Raw genomic sequence first — 23203 nt, 5'->3', positions numbered from 1 at the left:
GAAATGAAATGCTACATCTAAAGGAATCCCAGTCCCTCTGCACCACATGCTCCAGAGACCTCAGCCTCATTACCACAATCAACAGAACATGCTGGAGGGACAGGTTCATAACCCAGAGACTGCCCATGCTATGGAATAGACTTCCCATACATGTCAAGCAGAGCACCTCACTGGCCCTCTTCAAGAGAAATCTTGATGACTGGATGAGAAATAGAAAATTCACCCCGGGGATAACTCCAGTGGCTCTACTCGACAGAGGCATTGGGAACTAAGGTCAGGTGGCACAATGCCAGGGTAATCCTATGGGCTAGGCTTGTAAAGGCTCCAGGGATATTAGCCTAGTACTCACCTATGAACCTGTGAACCTATGCACTGGGAAATTGAGATGATATAATAGACTCCATCTGTGAAGCATACAAATTTTCATAAATCTCATCCTCAAATATTAAAATCCGTTAATCTGATATTTCATCATATCCTTCTTACCACCTCACTCAAGCAGATCCTAATTAATAAAGGATTTAGTGGGTTCTCTACCTTTATTCGCTTCATCATACATATTTTCTCTCTACTGAGCTATTACATCAGCCCAATCTCTAAAAATTTCTGGTCCACCATTTATCCCTGGTAGCCAACTCACATATGACTCTCCTTATTTACAGCCTGTGTTGATCTTGTTAACTTATTTGATACTATTCCATATAAATGAATGAATAAAAGACAAATTAAAAATATTCACCATCAAGTTATATGTACTTCAATGGGCAAAACACTGGTTAAACAACAAGATAGAACAAGTCATGGTGGTGGAGGGGGTTAACTGCTCACCCCAGCAGGTATTACCTGTGGTTCTCCGGACGGCTCTGTATGGGCCCATGTCATGTAATTTTAGACTATTCTTTTCAGATTTAAAAATGGAAAGGAGGCTGCAGATAATCAAACACGATGATGACGACGATGAGAAACAGTCATTAGTTATGTTTTGGTTAAAAAAACAAGGCCATAAGTTAATTGTAGTAGCCAGATAGGTTTATCTAAGTAGACCACTTGCTCTGGTAAGCCAAGATTGTTATTTGCATGTCCTGAAATGTTTGCTACAGGGTGTGAATACAAGTTAGATCAGGTATAAATAGGAGGATCTGTTCTCATTTTGTAGCCTTTTCTGAGCCATAGCCCAAAGATCTGCTAAGACTTTGTGAAGCTCAAATGTTTTTAATCTACGATAATAGATTTAAAATGACAGATTTGTCTGACAGACAGGCTGACTTTTAAAGACCAACAACACAATTCAAATAATAAGAGGAACTTGGAAAATAAAATTACTACATGATTTATATAAAAAGGATTAGCTCTGTTTTAATGTGAAAATACATGTGCTATCTATGTTATACGTGTTTTGCTTTGTAAATACAGACTTCTAACTTGATGTATCATTTTATTTGCAAATCTTATTAAAAAATAAGCTGCAATGTTATTCTGGCTGAATATGGATAGGCTGTGGTCCTCCACTGACCCTCTGAACCTAAATGGATTGAAAGAAAATGAGAGAGAATGAAAGAATAACTGTCTTTGCTAAATTTGTTTATTTCTGTTTTTTTTTTTTAATGTGAAGTACTTAGCTATAAGCTTTTAAATGAATTACCATTGTTTCCAGGATGTCCAAGAAAAAAACAAGATGTATACGCAAGTACCCTGAATAAAAGTTTAGATAAGCCGGGTAAGAAATGCATGTTTATGCCTTATACCACGTATAATTTGTATCATAATTACTGTCTGCAGTTTGATATCTCATTTGTTGAGCATTTTTTCAAAAAAAAAAAAAAATCCATGTTAATTTAAATGTAATGTTTCTTATTTATACTGACCTATTTTAGTTTTGTAATGTGCAATACTTAGCTGCATGTCCCTGAGCCCATCCATCCATCCTTAACCCCTTTTTCCTATTTTTCACATTGGGGTCAGGGTGTCACTTATACAGTAACAATCATCTTGAGCCAAGGTTTATACTGCCGGGTGGCTAGCCCTGCCATGGTAGTTCATCTGTACCACTCACTCACACACATACTTGCACCGATGGGCAATTTAGAGTGTCCAATCCACCTACTGCATGTCCTTAAATGAACTATTCTTGTTTACAAGGTGCCTGATAAGAGATCAAGCTGCCAGTGCAAGTGCTGTGAATAAAAGTATGCATTTCTTATAATTCATGAATGATTCAAATTTTAAGTATGGACTGTCAGCTTGCGGTCCAATGTACATTTTTAAAGGAAGAGGGATAAGATAAATTACAGAGTTGATCTGAAATATACAGAATGTAAAACATGACTGCCTACATGAAAAATGGGCAAACTGTATAAACATGCAGCTAAAAATAATATAACCCATTTTAAAAGATTTTTAATTGTATGTTTGCTTCTAGATGGTAGCACCATTCTGGAGACTGTAGAAAATAGGCTTCCCCATGATAAAGCTTCAGGAAGTTGTTTGAAAAATAGACAGAGCTGAAGTGTTGCAGCAAGTTAACCAGTCCTAAACAGCACTTCTACTAGAAACTAGGTTCCTGATGTCTGCATGTACCCATTTGGACTATCTACACAACAAGAAAGGTATTGTAAATTGCAGCCATTACACCCATTGCCATCCTTGCAAAAGACTCTTAACATTTTAGTACAACCAGCCTGAGATAGCAGTCATTGATGGACTAACAGAAAATAAAATTATTTTATTCATTGGTTTAGACAGTAAGGGTAAAAATGGGTCTAATTAACAATAAAATAAAACAGAATATTCCACAGCATAACCAATTGCTTTCTGCATTCAAAATAAAATTTAGAGGACAGTTGCCTGTGAGACCCAAGAAGCCATTCTTGAATGATAAAAATGCATCTGTTTCTCCAGAACTATGATTTGATTAATAATAACATGCATTTTGAATTGAGATTTGTGATTTCTACCCATACCAGTCACAAACTGATATTCATTATTTTAGGTAATTAACTTATATGGTCTAACTGTAGTGAGATTAGGTAACACTAAAGGTTATACTACATTTTTAAAGAAATTAATTCTGTCTCATATCATATGAACTGAAGTTTGTGACTCTGAACCATGTGAACCAAACTGTTGTTCCATATTTCAGATAATTGGCTTATATGTTCTATTACCAATGAAACCAGGGAACAGTAGAGTTTGTAATATATTTTTAGAAAATGTGCCCTGATCATATCTTCTAAACAGAAAAAGACACACACAGCATGACATGGAAAAAGTAGAGGCATTAGTTCTAAGATTACATTCTGTAAACTTTCCAGTTATAACCTGATTCTATATCATACTATCAAGGTTTCTGAAAGTAGTTGTGAAGAAAAAATAAGGCAATGTAAGAATAAATCTAAAAATATGTTTTTTAATTTAAATCAGAGTGAAACTAGAGCACTAAATGAGTTAAAGAGTTTCAAACATCTTAGATATATGAAGGCAGACAAGGGGGGGATTGTCATAATGACACGAGAGTTATGTTAATGCAACTGAACAAATGCTCAGCAATGAATTAGAGTACACCGAGGTTAGAAAATGTGATATGTTGAAAAGTCATAGGAATGTATATGACAACTTATATGAGTCATTAATGAATGCTGATATTAATTTGGAATTGTTCAATTTTTTGCATATTGACGAGCCAAAAATAGGTATACTGTTTGGTATCCCAAAATTGCATAACAACTTTTAGAATCCTCCCTTTAGACTGATAGTTTCTGTGCCTAGATGTAGTACAGAGAATATTTCTCTGTTTCTCAATTATGTTTTCAACCCATTGGTTAAGAAATTGGAATCACATATTAGTAACTCATGGGATTTCCTTAACCAAATTAGATAATTTCATGTGAGGACAGAAATTTCTAACAATACTTCTTCCTTTACTATGATTACAGTGGATATTTCTTCCCTTTATACATCGATTCCTGTAGAAAAAGCGTTAGAATTGTTAAGTAATTTTTTACAAAAATATGGGCACTATGACACACGTCAAATATATCTACATAGAATGTTAATGTATATAGTGTTAGTGAATAACTATTTTATTTTTAACACTACATTTTACAAACAAAACAAGGGGGTAGCAATGGGGGCAACAGTAGATCCCCTCCTTTGCTAACTTAGTTTTAGGATGGTGATAGAAAGAATTTTTACCACACATTTCTATGTATGATAAGATTTTGATGTACTGTCAATGATTTATTTTTTATTGTTTTAGAAGTTGGTTTTGCTTTGAATAATTTTATGCTAGAATTGAATAATAGTTGTAATTTTCTAGAATTTACAACTGGAAACTTTGGTCTTCGTGTGCATTTTTTTTTACATAGATTTAGAGTGAGATGGTGCCAAATTTATTTCTAGAAATCACAGAAAAGAAACTTTTAGTAATAGCTATGTCCACTTTAAAAGTGGGCATCCTATGCACATTAAAAGGAACATTCCACGTGGCCAGATTTTTTGAATGAAATAGAATTTATCAAGAAGTTATTCTTGGAAAGAGGTTATAGACTGGCCTTACTTAATAATACAGCGGATGAAATTATTAGTGTTAGAACCAATACATTTCCGCCCATTATTATACATGGTTTCAGTAGTAAACAGATTACCAATGAAGCAAGAGATGAATCTTTTAACTCTCATTTTGCTTCAAGGTTTTGTTTGGACATGACTGTGGATTCCATGACCATTAAAAATATTGTCAAAACAATTGGAAAATTTTGCTAGGACATATGGACCTGACAAAAGTAGTGGGGGATAGACCCCAGTTTGTAGAAAAGAAAAATGGAAACATTAAACAACTGTTAGAATTTTCAGGGACGAAAATTATAACAACTTGTATTAATAAGGTATTTGGTACTTACAAATGTTTGAACTGCAGGATGTGTAGGTTTATTTCTGAAGGTCCCTTCATAGACTTATCACATTGTACTAGAACTATAAAAGTGGCAGGTAGATTTGATTGTTCCTCTACTGGGGTTGTTTATGTTGGTCTATGTACGTCATGCGCAGCATTTTATGTTGGCGTGACCACCAGAAGTCTGGGTACTAGAATTAGTGAACATGTATATGCTATTACTACACATGATGAGAATAATGTGCTGTACAAGCATTCTGTAAAATGTTCCAATTTTAAGAAATGTATTTTTTCTGTTTTGGATATGGTACATATGGACTTAAGGGGAGGTGATTTTAAGAATGAAGTTGAAAGGAAGGAAGTTGAGTGGCAGATTTGGTTGGCTGCTTACCTTCCTCCTGGTTTAAATGAAGCTGTAAACATCAAATGTTTTTTAAAGTATAGAAAATCTGTAATTTATTCTGTTTGATGCATTGAGGGTTAAACATTAGTGTTTTCCTATTGGTTAACTGTTTAAAAATTTAGGTTTAAATATGGCTGCAATATTATGTGGTTGTTTGTTTCTGATGGTCTTTGGACGAATAGCGGATTAATAAATTTGGTTTACGCTAAAAGAATTGTGTCGAACACCTGTTTCCACAACTGTACTTTTGCTGTTTGGTTGCTTCTCTCTGGTTCCTGGTTGTTTCGGTTTTTCGTTATTGTTCGTAGATATTTTCATGATTGCTGCTCCTGAAAATGTGATTTAAAAATTAGTTTTAACTCCTTGGAAAAGAAACTGTTTTACTTGGGTAAAGTTTGTGAGTAAGAGAGTTCATCCCAGGGATTAAGCTTAACAAGCAAGCAAAGAAGACTGAAAAACTTCCAATTTTTCCTAGGAGAATGGACATGGTTATGGACCATGTATATGTGAATGAGTCAGCCAGGATGGTGACTGAGTTTTGTGACAACGTCAATGTAAATTTGTCACACTGCACTGAAGTTGTTCTATGGAAAGGGTTCCAGTTGGATTTAAAAAGATTAAGGACAGGTGACAGTTTCATAGAACTATCAAACTGCTTGGATGCAGAAATGGTAGAAGCAATGGATTCGCATGCTACTACTATTAATCAATTGCAGTTATGGTGTGCGGATCTTAAAGATTATGTGCAAGGTTCTTTTTACCATTTCTTTATACTGTAATTCTGCTCTCAAATCTCCTCTCTGGTCCAGCTGGTGAATCTGGGAATCTTGAGGCAATGTTACAACTACCTCATGTACAGAGACAACCCTCTCCTCCTCCCAACAAATTCCAACACATGTGAGAGATGCAACCATATAGCCAAACTGGAGGCTAAGCTCTCTCAACTCAGTACTGGTGTAACCAGTCAGGAGGAGAAGGAAACCACACTCACTACAATTCCAGTCTCACATAGACCTACCAAGACAGCAAACCAAACACATAAACACACAAAAACATACTCGGAGGCTCTAAATAAAAATCTGCCTAAGCAGCAGAGACCTCCAAAACAGACACCCAAGCAACCGCTACCACAAAACAAAACACGTGCAACACATATCTCACAAAGCCAGTGTGCCAAACAGTCACAGCCCTTAAGACTAAACAACACACCTGATACACTTGTAATAGGTGACTCTATCGTCAGGCACACTGATGTCCCACTCACCAGGCTGAACAAGGAGAGGGTCATGGTGAGCAGCCTGTCGGGTGCTAGGATCTGCCACATAACACAAGCACTCAGGTCACTCCAAGGCAAGTACAAATATGACTCAGTCATTGTCCATGCTGGTGTGAATGACCTGAGACTTACCTCCCTGGACTACATGAAAAGAGACATAAAGGAGCTGTCTGAGCATGTAGCCCAGGCCGGTATGACCCTGACCTTGAGTAGCATCTTACCCTCACCAAGAATGATGCCACAATATGAAGACAAGATGATCAATTTCAACAATTGGCTTAAGTACTGGTGTCATTCAAAGGGGACCCAATTCCTGTCAGCTTGGGATGATATACTCGACAAGCCACAATGCTTCGCTAGGGATGGCTTGCACCTGTCACCCCTGGGCTTTTGGATATTGGCAAAGGCTCTTGCTACCCCCATAGTGCCTTTTTTAGGCAAGGCTCAAAAGACAAACCCACCTCCATAGGTATCACAAGGGATAAGAAACTAAGAGTAATGCTACTCAACGCCAGAAGTCTAAACCTCAAGATGCATGCACTCGAAACTCTCTTTAGCATGGAGAACATCGATATCTGTGCAGTAACAGAAACCTGGTTCAGGGCTCCCGAGAGCACCCAGCACTACCAGGTTATACCTCATGCCATGCTTTTCGGCCCCAAAACTTGGACAGAACCACAAAACGAGGGGGAGTATCGATATTCATCAAAGATACCCACACCTCCAGGTTGGTGGCAAAGCACGAAGCAATGTGCAACTAACAGTGGGTAAAACTGCCTTCCAGTTTATAGCCTGCTACAGACCACCCTCCCAAACCCAGGAACCCCACTCGGCCTTCCTGAGAACACTGGAAAATATGAAGGTCTCTCCAAACACCATTATATTGGGCGACTTCAACTACCAAACATAGACTGGGAGCATTACTCTAGCTCCAACACCCTAGCCCAAAGGTTCTTAGAATTTATAAACTCAAATGCTATGGAACAATTTGTTACCACTCCCACAAGAGGGGAAAACATACTGGACCTGATCATCACCAACATGGGGACTTTATGCTCCAGACCAGAAGTGTATCCCTCACTGGTAAGATCAGACCATAAACTAATCTCACTGGATATTCACATCCCGACCCCACCCCTTGCCCACAAAACCACAGTGAAAAACTTCTCTAAAGCAAATTTCACACTCCTCAAAACTGAGGTGGAATCCTTCAAAGCCCCCGGGCCTGTGGAAAATACGGCCCAAACCGCAGAATCCTTTATAAACGCATTCTATGAACACCTTCAGGAATGCATGGATCATCTTGATCCCAAATAAAACCAAGACCCAATCCTCCAAAGGCAGACGTCCTGTCTGGTGGACCCCAGCCATAAACAAACTATACAATAGAAGGAGGAAGCTACTAAATGATAGAGCAAAATCCCAAAAAGGGAAGACATCACTGATCAGTATTAGCAAAAAACTACGGGCACTCATAAAATTGTCTAAGGCCAGCTTCGAGAGAAAAATTGCACAGGACACTAAGGATAATCACAAGGCTTTCTTTAGTTATGTTAGGAACCTGGGTGGTAATTTCCAGATATGCTCAGAATTAGTCCAAAATGACAAAAAATACACTGAACCCACAGACATTGCCAACATCCTAGCTGACAGGTTCAGCGCAAACTTCTCCCCCCCTCCCCACCAAAAGGGCAAATATCTATACCAGCAGAGTGCTGCCCCCCTGACATCTCAGATGCTCATGTAAGAGCCGCCCTCTCCAAATCAAAAAACACAGCATCAATGGGACCAGACGGTGTCCCGGGCTGCGTCCTACATGAACTCCAAGAAGAGCTAAACCCAAACATAAAACTACTGTTCAATCTCAGCCTTACTACAGGATATGTGCCCAAAGAGTGGCGTACAGCAACAGTGGTCCCTCTCCATAAAGGTGGTGCCTCAACGGATCCTGGAAACTATCGCCCCATAAGCCTGACTAGCTTGGTCTGCAAAGCTATGGAAAGGATCATCATGGACCTCATAAATAAAGATATTGGGGACCTACAGACACTGGATCCTACCCAGTTCGGCTTTGTTAAGGGCAGATCATGCCTCTTAAACCTGGCTGATTTCTTTGAAACAGTCACCAAGGCGATTGACGAGGGGAAGGTGGTCCACACAGCCTACCTGGACCTCGCAAAAGCCTTTGATACAATACCCCACTCGGGCATTATAGATAAGCTCACCAGCTTAAATATAAACCCCTATGTCACTAGATGGATTGCAAACTGGCTCAAGGACAGAACCCACATGGTTAGAATTGCTGGAGCCATGTCAGACTCCAAACCAGTTACAAGTGGTGTCCCACAAGGCTCAATCCTGGGACCTCTCTTGTTTGGTATATATTTCTCGGAGGTACAGGCCAACACGGAAGGACTGTGGCTGACCAAGTTCGCAGATGACTGCAAACTGGGCGCCATAATCGACTCTCCAGCCGACACAAGCATCCTCCAAAAGGGCCTCATAGAAACAGACAACTGGTGCCAGAGCCATGGCCTCAAGCTAAATGGCAAAAAGTGTATAGTCATCCCCTTTGGCAAAAACAAAGTGCCCACAAATTACCACATAGGTGGTAATCCATTAATTACGAAGAAGTAATTAGGGACCTGCGGACCCAAGTTGATAGCAATCTCTCATTTGACAACCACGTGGCCAAAGTGGTTAGAAAAACATTTTATATAGCCCACCTAATCATGAAGGGATTCACATCTAGATCAGGGGAGGTCATCATGCCTCTTTACTCATCCCTCATTAGGCCCATAATTGAGTACAATGCCCCTTTTGGGATGTACCTTACCAGACAGCTGCAGCAACTGGAAAGACCCCAAAAGTACCTCACCAAGAGGATCAAAGGGCTCAAACAGATGCCATATGCTGCCCGGTTAAAGAAACTCCAGCTCTACTCAGTGGCATACCACCTGTTCAGAGGCGATCTGTGCCTGACATATAAAGCCATGTCTAACCCGGAATTAATGGACATGCTACACCTCAGAAAATCCAAATCCCATCGAGCTACTCGCTCGAGAGACTTGAACCTCAGCACTGAAATGAATAGGACATGCTGGAGGGACAGATTTGTAACCCAGAGGCTCCCTTCACTCTGGAATAAAATCCCAGTCCAGGTTAGGCAGAGTCCCTCATTGACTCTCTTCAAGAGGAATCTTGATGAGTGGATGGGAGATCGTAGGTTTACCCCGGGTATCACTTCTGTGTCACTGTTAGACAGAGGCACAGTATACTAACCTCGAAAAAGGGCATAGCAAAATTAATTTAAAATGGGTGGCGAAAGCCAAACACATTCTGGCTAGGCTTATAAATACCCTAGGGCAGATAGCCTAGTATGAACCTATGAACCTATGAACCTATGAACTAGTAACAATTGATTTACTCCTTACTATATCTACAACACAATATTAGTGTAAATTAAGTTTATGTAACAATTTCTTTCTGAGGAACACCTGTCTTGTGGCATGTTTTTTTTCTGTAATTCCTGACATTCTAGTCATCTCCATATTTGTTAAATTACTGTAAAACACTAATTTAGCAAACCTGACTTTATCATACTGGCACAGTAAAAGAATGTACTTTAAATTATCTCTATTCCACAGCCCATGCAGTGCAATTAACAATGTAACTAACTAAAAATGCACAAAGACAAGAGTACCTCAAATAGAAATTACTGATGCTAGGCAAGGAATAGAGAATTGCTTAATAGTTTGCCGTTGAATTTGAAAACAGCACAATAAGTTCAAAAAGAATGCATTAGTTATATGACAAATGTAAGTGATATAGAATTTCCTAAAATATTCAGTAATGACTCCTCTCACCAAAAAAAAATCATTGCACTGCATGGACTGTGGAATAGAGATAATTTTCAGTACATTCTTAATTTACAGTAATATTGTGTTGTAGTTATAGTAAACCTGTCTCTCCAGTCACCACCACTCTGGAATAAATTTCTAATTCATGTGAAGCAGAGCTCCTCAATGACCCTATTCAAGTGCAAACTGGACAAATGGATGGGTGACTGCAAATTTACCCTGGGGGTGGCATCCATGTCCCTCGTGGACAGGGCTAGTCAGTGCTGATCTGTAAAGTACATCCATCTTACCAAGGACAATTGAGGAAACCCAGGATTAACATGGCTAGGCTTATAAAGACTTTATGCTGCTAACCTAATAACCTCCTATGAACCCATGGGCCTATAAACCTATGAAGCCTGAAGAAAACATTTGTATTACTTGATTACAGAAGAAGTTGAAGGCAATGATTGTATCACTTGCATTCACATTAAAATGTCAGAATGCACTGGTCTATATGCTGTACAAATCAAAACTGAACAGGTGTATAGAATATTTATACCTTAGATGACAGTTGCAGTAGGCCAGATATGTTTTGGTGAGATTTGAATAATTTAAGATAAAAGGTTAACTATAGACTTTGTTATGACATCTGAGCACTGTTATCAAGTTGAAGATAAAAGTTTATTTTGAGAATGATTGCTGTTTGCAGACAAGAAGGTGGACGGCTCAGTTCAGTTTATCAATACGGGAATGTTGTGTTAAAAATCTGAAATTCTATCTTTTGTATCTGGCTTTTTCAGAGTGCATTTCCCAAAAGGATTTAAGACATCTGGTGATAACCAAGTAGCATTAAAGGCATTATGGAATGTGACCGTATGAGTCAAAATAGTGGTAATGTGGGTGCAAACAGTACAGAAGGTGACAAGTCCTCATCCGTAGATTCTTGTACCTTAGGAGAATGAGCTGAAAGTTGGTTAAATGATCTTCAGACCTCTGCTGGCACAGAAGGAGATGTTATCTCCAGTAGATGTGCAGCCTATGGGGTGATCTGAAACTAAGTACATTTTGGCATGACTGTTAGAGACAAGGGTGATACATCTCTTGTATGCAGTTATATAATATGGACTAATTGCTCTTGTGAGATTAGATAACGATAACATTTGTTAATTTTATAAATAGCTACTCTCTTGATTTATTGATGTGGGTTGCTGTGAGGGGGACATGTATTGTAGACAAATGCTAAGACCTCTGGATTTGTTTCTGATAGTAATAGGCTCAAGGCTCACATAGGACATTTTAGTGTAATTGACATGACAATTATATTGAGAGGGGAGCATATTCTTATAACTGCAGGAAACTTTGTTTAAATCTTGGTATTTCCTTTCTGTTTAATGTTACTTAATTTTGTCATGATAATTATTTAAAGAGGCTTTTAATATAGAATTTATAGTAATAAAAGGCATTAAAAATATAATGCAGTATTGCCTCAATTACTGATTATGTACTTCTGTCTTATACTACGTCAACCAATGAGAATGCTAGCAGTTTAGAGGACTTCCAATATGGCTGCACACAGAGTAACAGCTTGTTTCTAGTTCTCCCAGTGTGAAAACAGAACATCAGCAGAGAATGCCAGTAGACTTGTGTTTATGGGTAAATTTCAGTAACTGGCTAGTAAGTGCACTGCCTGGATGCCAGAAATAAAGAACTACAGAAGACCTGGAAAAAATCATCCACAAAAAGTGAGGAAGAAACACTTACATTTCTGTAGCTGGTCAGCAAAAGCAATGCATCCTTCAGACATGACTTCCAATAACCTACAGGATGATATAAGACAACTGCATACAGACCCGGTTAAACTAAACAAAACACTAGTGGCTGATGCAGTATATCAACACAAACAACAAAAGGCTGGAAAAAATGGAAGAAGGTTTAAACAGGTATTCAGATGAAATGATAAAGCTGCAAAAATCAGAGGTCAAAAATGAAAAAAGGCTAGCTGAATATGAGACTGCTCAGGAAGAGATGTTTCAAAAAATAATAGAATTAGAGGACAGAGCACATAGGGAAAACCTGAGATTTTCACCTGTATCAGAGAAGCTGGAAGGAACAGACTGCATTAATTTTATGAAAGCACAAATAAGCAACTGACTGGTACTCCACAGCAGGAGTTGTTATTTGAAAGGGCACACCATGTGTATGCTCCAAACCTAGCTATAAGAAAGCAACCTAGACCTTTAATAGCACAGATGCAATCCTACCAGCAGAAGGAGTTGATTCTTTCAAAACTGTGGCAGAAGGACAAAATACTAAAAGTGGGAGACAGCAGAGTGTGGAGAATGATTACTCACTGTACACCAGGCAGAAGAGGAATAAATTAATTCCACTATTCAGGGAATGTTGAGACGCAGGTGTGAGATTCAAACTGCTGTATCTAGCTGTCTTTAAAGTATTCTTCCCTGGAGGGACAAAATAATTTTTTGATGAAGTGCATGCTAAGGAGGAAATACAAAAGTTTGTCCAACAAGAAGTGAGCTGTGAAACAGAAGGAGATTCTGGTTCTTGTTCTTCTAGTAAGAAAGACCACAGATTGTACCTGTGAAACCTTTGCCAGTATTTCAATGGAAAATGTTGGAGAGAAGGAAGGGAGCATGAGATTGATTAGAAGAATCGAGTGTTCATAGGATTTGGGCGATGGAGAAGAACAGTAATAAAACCAGTAACTCAATGTGGGATTGCAATGCAATAATTTTATTTGTGAAATATGACAGAACAAGAAAATCTGGAAATATTGGACTTTTTCAAAATTTCTTGGATTTGTGATGGACTATAAAGTATATGCCCTACTTCATGTCAATGTTTGGAAAATGATTTGGGGGTAAGAGAGGGGAGAAAGTTAACTGTAAGTAAAGAAAACACTTCTTTTCTTAATAGTACTGTATTTGAGGTGTATGGTTTTCTTTGCATGATATTTTTAAGTGTAATGGGGATTGTAAACAGGTGCTGTTGTTTTTCTTTTTATCCCCTCTTCTCTCTTTCTTCCTGTACAATTTTGAGAAATAATAGTACTGTTTTTGTGGTGTATGGTTTTCTTTGTATGTTATTTTTAAGTGTAATGGGGACTGTAAACAAGTGCTGCTGTTTTTCCTTTTCGCTCTTCTCTCTTTCTTCTTGTACAGTTTTGAGAAATATAGGCAATGCGATGTATAAAAAAGCACCTGGTTAAAAAGATATGACAAAGTTAAAATTGATATACTTTTTCATTTTTGTATGGGGAAATGACTATATTGAGGACCTTGGATTGATTGGTTTTGGGAGAAGCAAGTAGATGAAAAAAATATTGAATATTGTGAGGCTTTTTTTCTAGCAAATGCATGTGTACTTAGTAGCAATTCTGCAGCTGGTCTTTATGTTTCCATGGAAACAATCTGATAAAGAGAAACTGGCTGTCTGGTTCTCATGTCTCCATGGAGACAATCTGATAAAGAGAAACTGGAGACAGTCTGGTGGAAGGGGATTTGCTGCGGGGAAACAAAAAAGAAAAGAGAAATTGGCTAGGACATAATGTTCTCTGAAAGCAATCAGGAGTTTTCCCAGCTGGAAGTGATTTAAAGATAAGACAAAACTAATTAGGATTGAAGTAAGGTTTTCTCAGTTTTTTTAAAATGCAATGGGGATACTAATATAAACAGGTGCTTTTGTTTTTTTTTTTTTCTTTTTCTCCCTACTTCTTTCTTTTTCTTTCTTTAGTTTTAAGAAATGTTGGCACTGCAATGTAAAAAATGGGGAGAGAGGAGAAGTGGGAGAGAGAGTAAAGGTCTGACTAAGAGAGTATGACAAAAGAACAATCAGTGTGCTTTTTCCCATGCTTGCATAGGAAAATGACTGGATTAATACCCTAAGCGTTATCTAGTAACAACATTATTACAAAGCATGTAAATGAAAAAGAATATTGGTTATTATAAGGTTTTTTTCTGGGAAACAAGGTACACTTAGCACTTTATGTTTGGTTTGCATGTCACTAGAAGACAATTTGATAAAGAGAAATGGCTTGGAGAAAGTGAAAGCATTCAAGTGTTTTCTCAGCTGGGACAGCTACAAAGATAGACAAAATCAAATAGCACTTACTAATAGCACAGACTGTACCATGCATCTTAGCATGAATAACCTTTCTTTTTGGTTAACTCTACCCTGTGTGGCCATCAACTTAGAACTTTTGTTCTTATTAGGAAGCATAAACTTCAGTATTTGAATATGTACATAGTTTTGTGTGTTAATATGAAGTTAAGGTTGTTCTGTTTGAGAGCGTTAAAGAAAAAAAACAAAAAGTTATGTAATATGTGGCATAGGCTCAGATGGATATGACAAAAAAAAAACAACTGTATAAAAGACCAACTTGCCAAACAGTATATGCATGCAACATAAAAGTTAGAACTAGACATTTAACAAAAAAGCAGTTATACGTAACATGTGGTAATAATAACTATATAAGAAAATGATGCTTTCTGTAATGTATTTCAATCTGAATGATCTTACAGATAAATATAAAAAAGAAAGAGTAGTGAACTATATTAAAAACTGTAGGGTGCAAACAGTTATGCTATAGGAGACACAGCTGGAAAGAAATGAACATGTGAATTTGATAAAGAAAGGTTTCATGATGGTTATTCTAATCTTCCTTAGATTAAATATCTGTCTAATCATGACAAAAATAGGTTAAACTGAATAAGCACGTCTGCTGAAAATGTCATTGGTGCTAGTGTGCCCTCCTTACAGGACCTGTACTATTCCAGAGTCAGGGATTGTTCTTCGGACCTCTGTTATTTGGGATATACTCCTCTGAAGTGCAGGCCAAAACCAGTGAACTATGGCTGACCAAGTTTTGCAAGCTGGGTGCAGTCTCACACAAACAAATGACTGGTGCCAGAAACATGGCCTCAAGCTGAATGCCAAAAAATGCATCATCATCCCCTTTGGGGAGAGTGACATCTGCAGATATTATCACATTAATAACAATGTTGTCTCACTGTTCTGAGAGACTGATCGGCAAATATACAGAGCTGAGAATATATATTTTTTTGGTTTTAAAGTTTGTACTGTTAGTTGTTGCTTAGATCTCTGTTGAAACTGTTTTGTCCCACCCTCCTTCCCTATTTTTAGTTTGTAGTTTAAATTTGGTGGCTTTTGCAGTTGCCCGCACCACTGTAGATTTGATCTGGGACACTCCCCCAGTCCCATCTCTTTACCACATTCTACCTAATAAACTCTTTCTGCACTTGCTTTTAGTCCTTTTTAATTTAATTGTATTTTTAAACTGTGTTTGGTCTAATATTGCTGCATAGTCAAGTGTGCTAGCTTGCACTGCATGTGAATTGTTTTTACTACTGTTTTTGCTACTTTTCTGTAAAAAAAAAAAAAACAAAAAAAAACTGTAAGTCTGTTTCCTACCTTTCTTGTAACTAGTGTTCCAGATACAGACTTGCTGTATCCAGGACTGCATGTAAGCTTCTGGGCCCTCCAAGCTTTTCTGTGTTGGAGGGAAGCCTTATAGCTTATCAGTGGGAGTGGTAAGCGCTAGGTAACCTGTCTACCACATAAGGAGTGGTTCTGGCCCAGAAATTGTAGTTATTGGCCGTTTGGACAATCTTCCATCTCTCTCAACTTTCTGATTTGAAAGCCTGCATTTGCACTTGTTTCTGTCCTGTAACTCGTCTAGTGCAGATACAGATTCTAAGTTTTAGCACTTAAATTTGCTTATTTATGCTCAGCACTTGTTCAGAACTTGTAAGCACTAAATAAGCTACTAATTATTATAGCACTCAATCTTCCTCATTACCTAGAGGAAAACAGTTTTTGTACTTACTTTTCTCACTTGCTTAGAGAAAAATAGCTCTTGTACTCACTTTCCTCACTTATCTAGAGGAAAATAGTTTTTTATTCAGGCATGTCCAAGGGTCAGCTCCCAGTGTTCTCTCCTGTCTATCTGATGAATCTGGGCATCTTGAGGCAATGTAGAAATTGCCTCATGTACACAGACAACCCTCTCCTCCTACCACCCAATACTACAACCTGTGAGAGATGCACTTATATAGCCAAACTAGAGGTAAAGCTCTCTCCAACCAAGACTGAACTTGACAGTCATGAGGAGAAGGTAAACATTTGCACCACACCACACCCATCACGTAGTCTAACTAAATCTACACCACAAAAATCCACACATAGTAACACAAAAACATTCGCGGAGGCTCTCAATAATAATCTGTCTAAGCAACAGAGACCTCCAAAGCAGAAACGCAAGCAACCTCCATCCCTCAACACAACCCAAATGACACATAGCCCACAGACTCAGTGTGCCACTCAACCGCAGCCAATAAGGAAAAACAACGTACCAAACACACTAGTCATAGGTGACTCTATAGTCAGGCACACTGATGTCCCACTCACCAGGCTAAACAAGGAGAAGGTTACTGTCAGCTGCCTGTTGGGTGCCAGGATCCGCCACATAACCCTTGCACTCCGGCCACTCCACAACAAGTACAAATATGACTCTGTCATTGTCCATGTTGGTGTGAATGACCAGAGACATACCTCCCTGGACTACATGAAAAGAGACATGGAAGAGCTCTCCGATCTTGTAGCCCAGGCAGGTATGACCCTAGCCCTGAGTAGCATTCTGCCATTGCCCAGAATGATACCGCAGTCAAGGACAAAATGATTGACTTTAACAATTGGCTAAGCTTCTGGTGTCATTCTAAGGGGATCCAGTATCTGTCTGTTTGGGATGACATGGTTGATAGACCACAATGATTTGCCACAGATGGCCTGTAGCTGTTGCTCCTGGGATTCTGGATACTGGCTAAGGCTCTTGCTACCACTATATTGCCTTTTTTAGGCAGGGTTCAAATAACAAATTCACCACCATAGCAGGAACAGGCAAGCAAAAACTGAGGGTAATGCTACTCAATGCTAGAAGTCTAAATCTCAAAATGTACTCACTCGAGGCACTCCTTAAAATGGAGAACATCGATATCTGTGTAGTGACTGAGACCTGGTTCAAGGCTCCAGACAGCACCCCTGCACTACCAGGCTATAACTCATACCATACTTTTCAGCCATGTAACCTGGTCCGAAACACCAAAGGTGGAGGTGTGTCCATATTCATTAAGGATATCCACACTTTCAGGCTAGTTGCTCAGCATAATGCATCCGAGGTTATCCAAATGCAACTAACTCTGGGCAAAACTGCAATCCAAATTGTAGCTTGCTACAGATCCCCCACCATGCCCCAGGATTCCCACTCCTCCTTTCTTGATGTACTGGAAAATATTAGGGTTCAACCAAACACCCTAATAATGGGCGACTTCAACTACCCCACCATTAACTGGGAAAACTACTCATGTACCAACTCCTTAGCTCAATGCTTTCTGGAATTCATAAGCTCCAATGCCCTAGATCAACTTATCCACACCCCCACCAGGGGCAACAATATCCTAGACCTAGTCATTACCAACATGAGTGACCGGTGTTCCACACCTGAAGTCAACTCCTCATTGGTCTGATCTGACCATAAGCTTATCACCCTTGATATCCACATCCCGCCCCCCCATTAAGGAAACCACAGTAAAAAATTTCTCCAAAGCCAACTTCATGCTTCTTAAGACAGAAGTGGTGAACTTCATGACACCCATGCAGATGGACAATACAGTTAGAACTGCTGAATCCTACACAAATGCACTCTATAAGTACTTACACGAGTGCATGGATCGTGCTATCCCAAACAGAACCAAGATGCTATCCTCCAAAAAAAAAGGAAGCCAATCTGGTGATCCCCTGCAATAAACAAACTGTACAACAGAAGGAAGAAACTGTTACAAAAGAGAGTAAAATTCCATGAGTGGAGAAGCTCCCTGGTCAGCCTCAGTAAGAAGCTGAGATCCCTTATAAGATCCCCCAAAGCTAGCTATGAAAACAAAATGGCCACTAAATCCAAGGACAACCACAAAGCATTCTATAGCTATGTCAGGAATCTAGATGGCAACACCCAGATCTGCTCTGAGTTAGAGCACAAAGGCACGGAAATTACAGAACCAACTGATATTGCCAACATCCTGGCAGATAGGTTCAGTGCTAACTTTACCCCCCTCTCACCCCCTAAAGGGCCCATATCTATACAGGAAGAATGCAGAGTCCCTGTAATCACAACTATGCAGGTAAAAGCTGCACTCTCTAAAGCCAAAAACACACCATCCATGGGACCAGACAACATCCCAGGCTGCATTTTACATGAATTTCAGAACGAACTGGCTCCCCACTTAAGCATCATGTTCAATAATAGCCTTGCATCAGGCTTTGTGCCCACTGAATGGTGCACAGCAACAGTTATCCCACTCCACAAAAGGGGAGCCACCACTGATCCCGGGAACTATCGACCTATTAGTCTGACGAGCCTGGTTTGCAAGGCCATGGAACGTATCATCATGGAACTCATGAACAAAGACATTGGTAACCTCCAAACTCTGGATCCCACCCAGTTCGGGTTTGTGAAAGGCAGATCATGCCTCCTGAACCTTATCAACTTTTTTGAGGCAGTCACCAAAGCCGTGGATGAGGGTAAGCTGGTTCACACAGCCTATCTTGACCTCGCCAAGGCTTTTGACACCATCCCCCATTCTTGAATTATAGCCAAACTCACTAAACTAGGTATAAATCCCTACATCACAAGATGGGTTGCCAACTGGCTCACTGACAGAACCCACACTGTAAAAGTTGCAGACTCCAAATCTGACCTCAAAGCAGTGACAAGTGGAGTACCACAGGGTTCCATCCTGGGACCTCTCCTGTTTGGTATCTACTTCTCTGAAGTACAGGCTAACACAGAAGGCCTCTGGCTAACGAAGTCAGCAGATGACTGCAAACTAGGAGCCATAGTCAAGTCCCCAAATGATGTGGACATCCTACAGAAGGGCCTCACTGAGACAAATGCCTGGTGTCAGAGCCATGGCATCAAGCTCAATGCCAAAAAGTGCAGTGTCATCCCCTTTGGTAAAAACTCTGTACCCATGAACTACAACATAGGCAGCAATCTACTTAACACTGAATGCGTGATAAGAGACCTTGGGTCCTAGGTGGACAGTAGTCTCTCCTTTGATAGTCACATCGCCACAGTAGTCAGGAAGTCCTTCTACATGGCACCTCATCATAAAAGGGTTCTCATCCAGGAAAAAAGGGTACCCTGAACAGTTTGTGGTCAGTATCGTGGAGGCCTTAAAAGAAAGAGACAATTTGGTACTTTTAAAATTCTTTTAGGTACCAATGTTGGTCTTTACCAGACTGGGACTGTTGTGGAGCAAGTTGGGTTCCATCGGGCACTCATATTGCCCTACAATTTACAATTTTATGATATCAGGAGTATTATTTTGAAACACTGGAGTATTTTCAGCTTGGACCAGGAAGTACACACATTACTAGGGGATAAACCCAAAGTAGTGTACAGGAAAGATGTTTGTTTAAAAGAACTTTTGGAGAGACTTATTACAAAGGTAGAAAATTGAGGGATGTTTAAATGTGGTAGATGTTTACAATGTAAATTCATTTTAGAACAAAATTATGTGTCCTTCAAGAATATCGGCATTATCAAACCTACTAAGATATATTACTGGTATTCAAAAGGGGTGATTTAGATTGCTGTATGTCAATCATGTGAAGGTTTTTATATAGGGAAAACCAAGAGGGCTTTAAAACAAAGAATTTAGCAGCACATGTATGACATTAAGAACAAAATTGAAAGGAATGCCCTATTTAAACACATTAGTTTACATCCTCAGCATTCATTTAAATGTTTTGTTATTGACCATGTGGACCTGGGGTAACGAGGGTTCCTATTGATGACTTTTTGGAATATAAAGAAAATAAATGGCAGATTAAAACAAATGCAATTGAGTTTCCTGGCCTCAATGACCAGATTTCATTAAGTGGATTACTTAGACTTAAATCTGCCTATTTTATGTAGGTATAGATGGGATTCATAGGGATTTAATCAATAATTTGAATGTGTACATTTATATTTTTTATACTCTTTCTTCGTATGTATTTTTCCTCAGTGTCATATACATATATATGCATGTTTTGGTTATGTTTTTAAATTGTAATGTGCAATTTGGCATAATACGTTTTTCTAATTTGCATAATTAGTTAACCAATCTGGTAGAAGCAGCTAATATTTAATGGCTGGTTTTAGTTCTTGTTTTATTCTGATGAAGTCCAATTTACTGGGATGAAAGTGCTCAATAAAACTTTAATTCTGGCCGTTGGAGTTGTTTTTTTTCCAGTTGTCCAACTTCCCGCTGTGGTTTTTATTGAGTTTTTATTGTTTTTGTGTATTTATAGGTTCAAATGGAGATGACAAGAAACAACTGTCTAAAAGATCAGTCTGCCAACCATTATTGCGTGCATGTAACACAAACGTTGGAAATACACACTCAAAAAAGCTGCCATGCATAATAGGCATTGTCGCTCGTCCTTCTCTAACATAGATGACAAGCAGGCAGGGTATTTCATTTAGATGCTTTAATACATAATAACACATCAGGATGGATTGCAGCAACATAAAATACAAACAAACTGGTTAACAGACAGACCTTACATACATACATGCTTACATCTCAACAGCTAACTACAAAATGGCAGTCAGGCTCGCATGTGCTCAGTATTTATACACTTGTGCAAGCCCTTGGATAGCTTCTTAAAGGTACATACACACACGTTGATCTACAGGTGGGAACAATAACTTCTTATCATAATGGCGATGTTATCCATATTATCTTGGAATGTAATGGTGTTACAGGAATAGTCAAAAGGTAAGAGTACTGAATTACATTAAGAAATGCAGAGTGCAAATAGCAATACTGCAGTGTAGGAGACACATTTGGAAAGAAATGAGCATGTGAATTTGATAAAGAAAGGGTTTCAGGATGGATATTTAGGGACCAAGGAAAAGGAAAGTAGTTATGCTAACTGCTAGAGGAGCTCCAAAAATTATAGAAGAGGGGTAAAAGATAATAATGATAGATTTGTGGTAGTAAGGGGCTATTGACAATGGAGGAGGATTACATTGGCATGTATTTATATTACATCTAAAACTGCTATTATGGAGCTTAAGAAATTTTTGGGAGAAATAATCAGCTTTCAGAAGGGAATATTATTTATCGGTAGGGACTGGAACTTGATTTGCAACAGTGAGGATATATCTGGGGGACCTAGAAGTGAAGATATAACAAAAGAGGGTAGATTTCGGAAGAAATCTATGAAAATATTTAGTATGGAAGACTTAAATTTAGTAGTAAGAATTCAGAGATAATTTACATATGTTTCCCCAAGGTACAGTAACTGGGCTAGAATAGACAGAAATCGTATTTTACAGGAACATGTGCATTTAATTGAAAGCTTCAATGCACATCTAATAACCATTTCAGATCATGCACCAATAAAAACTAAGATAAAAATGCAGGGTAATGAAATATAAATGAGACAGTGGCGCTTTATCACCTACCTGTTAAAAGAGAGGAATTTAAGGAATGGGTACTAGAAATTATTCAAGAGTTATTAGGAAATACAGAATATTTTTTCAGAAGTTATAGTTAGAGAATGGGATAAAATGAAAGTGGAGTTTAAAAATAGGGTAGAAATAAAAACGGGTATGGTTAAGAAGTAATAGGAATTATTTAGAGGAGGGTAAATGATTGCAGAATAAGGGGAGTATCACAGAACAAGAAGAGGCACAACTGTAGAGTGCTAAAGAGAAAATAAGGAAGTACCTGGATAATATACATGAGTTTAAAAAGATTGCTGTTAAGCAACTGTATTTTGATAACTCCAGAGCACAAAAACTTTTAGCACAAGTACTTCTGGAACAGCAAGTAGAAAGGGTTTTTTGCCAGACTTAGGGAGTCTATAACAAGAAAAATGACCAGAGATTCTGTAGAAGTATTAGAGCTATTTTAAACGTTTTAGAAAAAAATGTAAAAAGCAGGGAAATAAGAAACTCAAGAAACAGCATAAATGGAAATATTCATGGAAGACTTAATTATGCCAAGGTTAGTGGTAGATGAAGCTCATCAATTAACAGTTAAAATAGGAGGAGATGATATAAAATGGTTAAGCATAATCAATCAGTAGGAAAATCTCCAAGAACAGATGGTATTCCTGTGGAAGTCTGGAAGTTAGGAGGGAAGAAAGTGATAAAGATCTGGAAGGTTTTGCTTAACAGTATTTTAAAATGAGAAGAAGCACTATTGTCTTGAAAGAAATGGTGGCTATAATATCTAAAGATGGTAAAGACCCAACAGACCCAGTTTTATATAAACAGATTTCAATTTTAAACCATGATTATAAAGTGTTAATGTCTATAGTGTATTATACTAATTAAAAGAATGGCAAAGGTGTTGAAAAAAAATGATATATATAAATTAATATGGTTTTGTGGAGGGGAGGCAAACATTTGACATCAGTACAACAATGATGATGCAAAAGGAAGCAGAAATATGGCTGTTATTGGTGGGTCTTGATGCAAAGTAATCATTCAACAGAGTAGGCTAGGATTTTACGAGTAAGGCAATGGAAGTATTTGCATTCCCTGATGCAATAATAAGGTTAATTATGAGGATATATAAAGGATTGGTGGCAAGAATTACAGTGGGTGGGTTCCTCTACAGTAAGTTGTGTCACAGGAACACCAGGCAGGGGCATACTTTTTCCCTTTGTTATTTTCTTTATAATTAATACCATTTCCAAAG

The 23203-nt window shown here is 38.5% G+C and overlaps 1 protein-coding gene across 1 annotated transcript in view; it reads left to right on the top strand.

Annotated features, from left to right (window-relative positions):
- The first annotated feature begins 1657 nt into the window (after nucleotides 1-1657).
- The window catches only part of LOC122808177 (oxidized low-density lipoprotein receptor 1-like), a 261451-nt gene continuing 239905 nt past the window's right edge, over nucleotides 1658-23203 (top strand). The window contains exon 1 of the mRNA XM_044079147.1: nucleotides 1658-1717. The gene's annotated coding sequence lies outside the window, so the exon portion shown is untranslated. The remainder of the gene's footprint in view (nucleotides 1718-23203) is intronic.

The sequence above is a fragment of the Protopterus annectens genome, chromosome 1.part1 (genome assembly GCF_019279795.1).
Source record: "Protopterus annectens isolate FY-2018-M chromosome 1.part1, PAN1.0, whole genome shotgun sequence".
NCBI lineage: Eukaryota > Metazoa > Chordata > Ceratodontiformes > Protopteridae > Protopterus > Protopterus annectens.
This window is presented reverse-complemented; position numbering and strand designations above follow the sequence as displayed.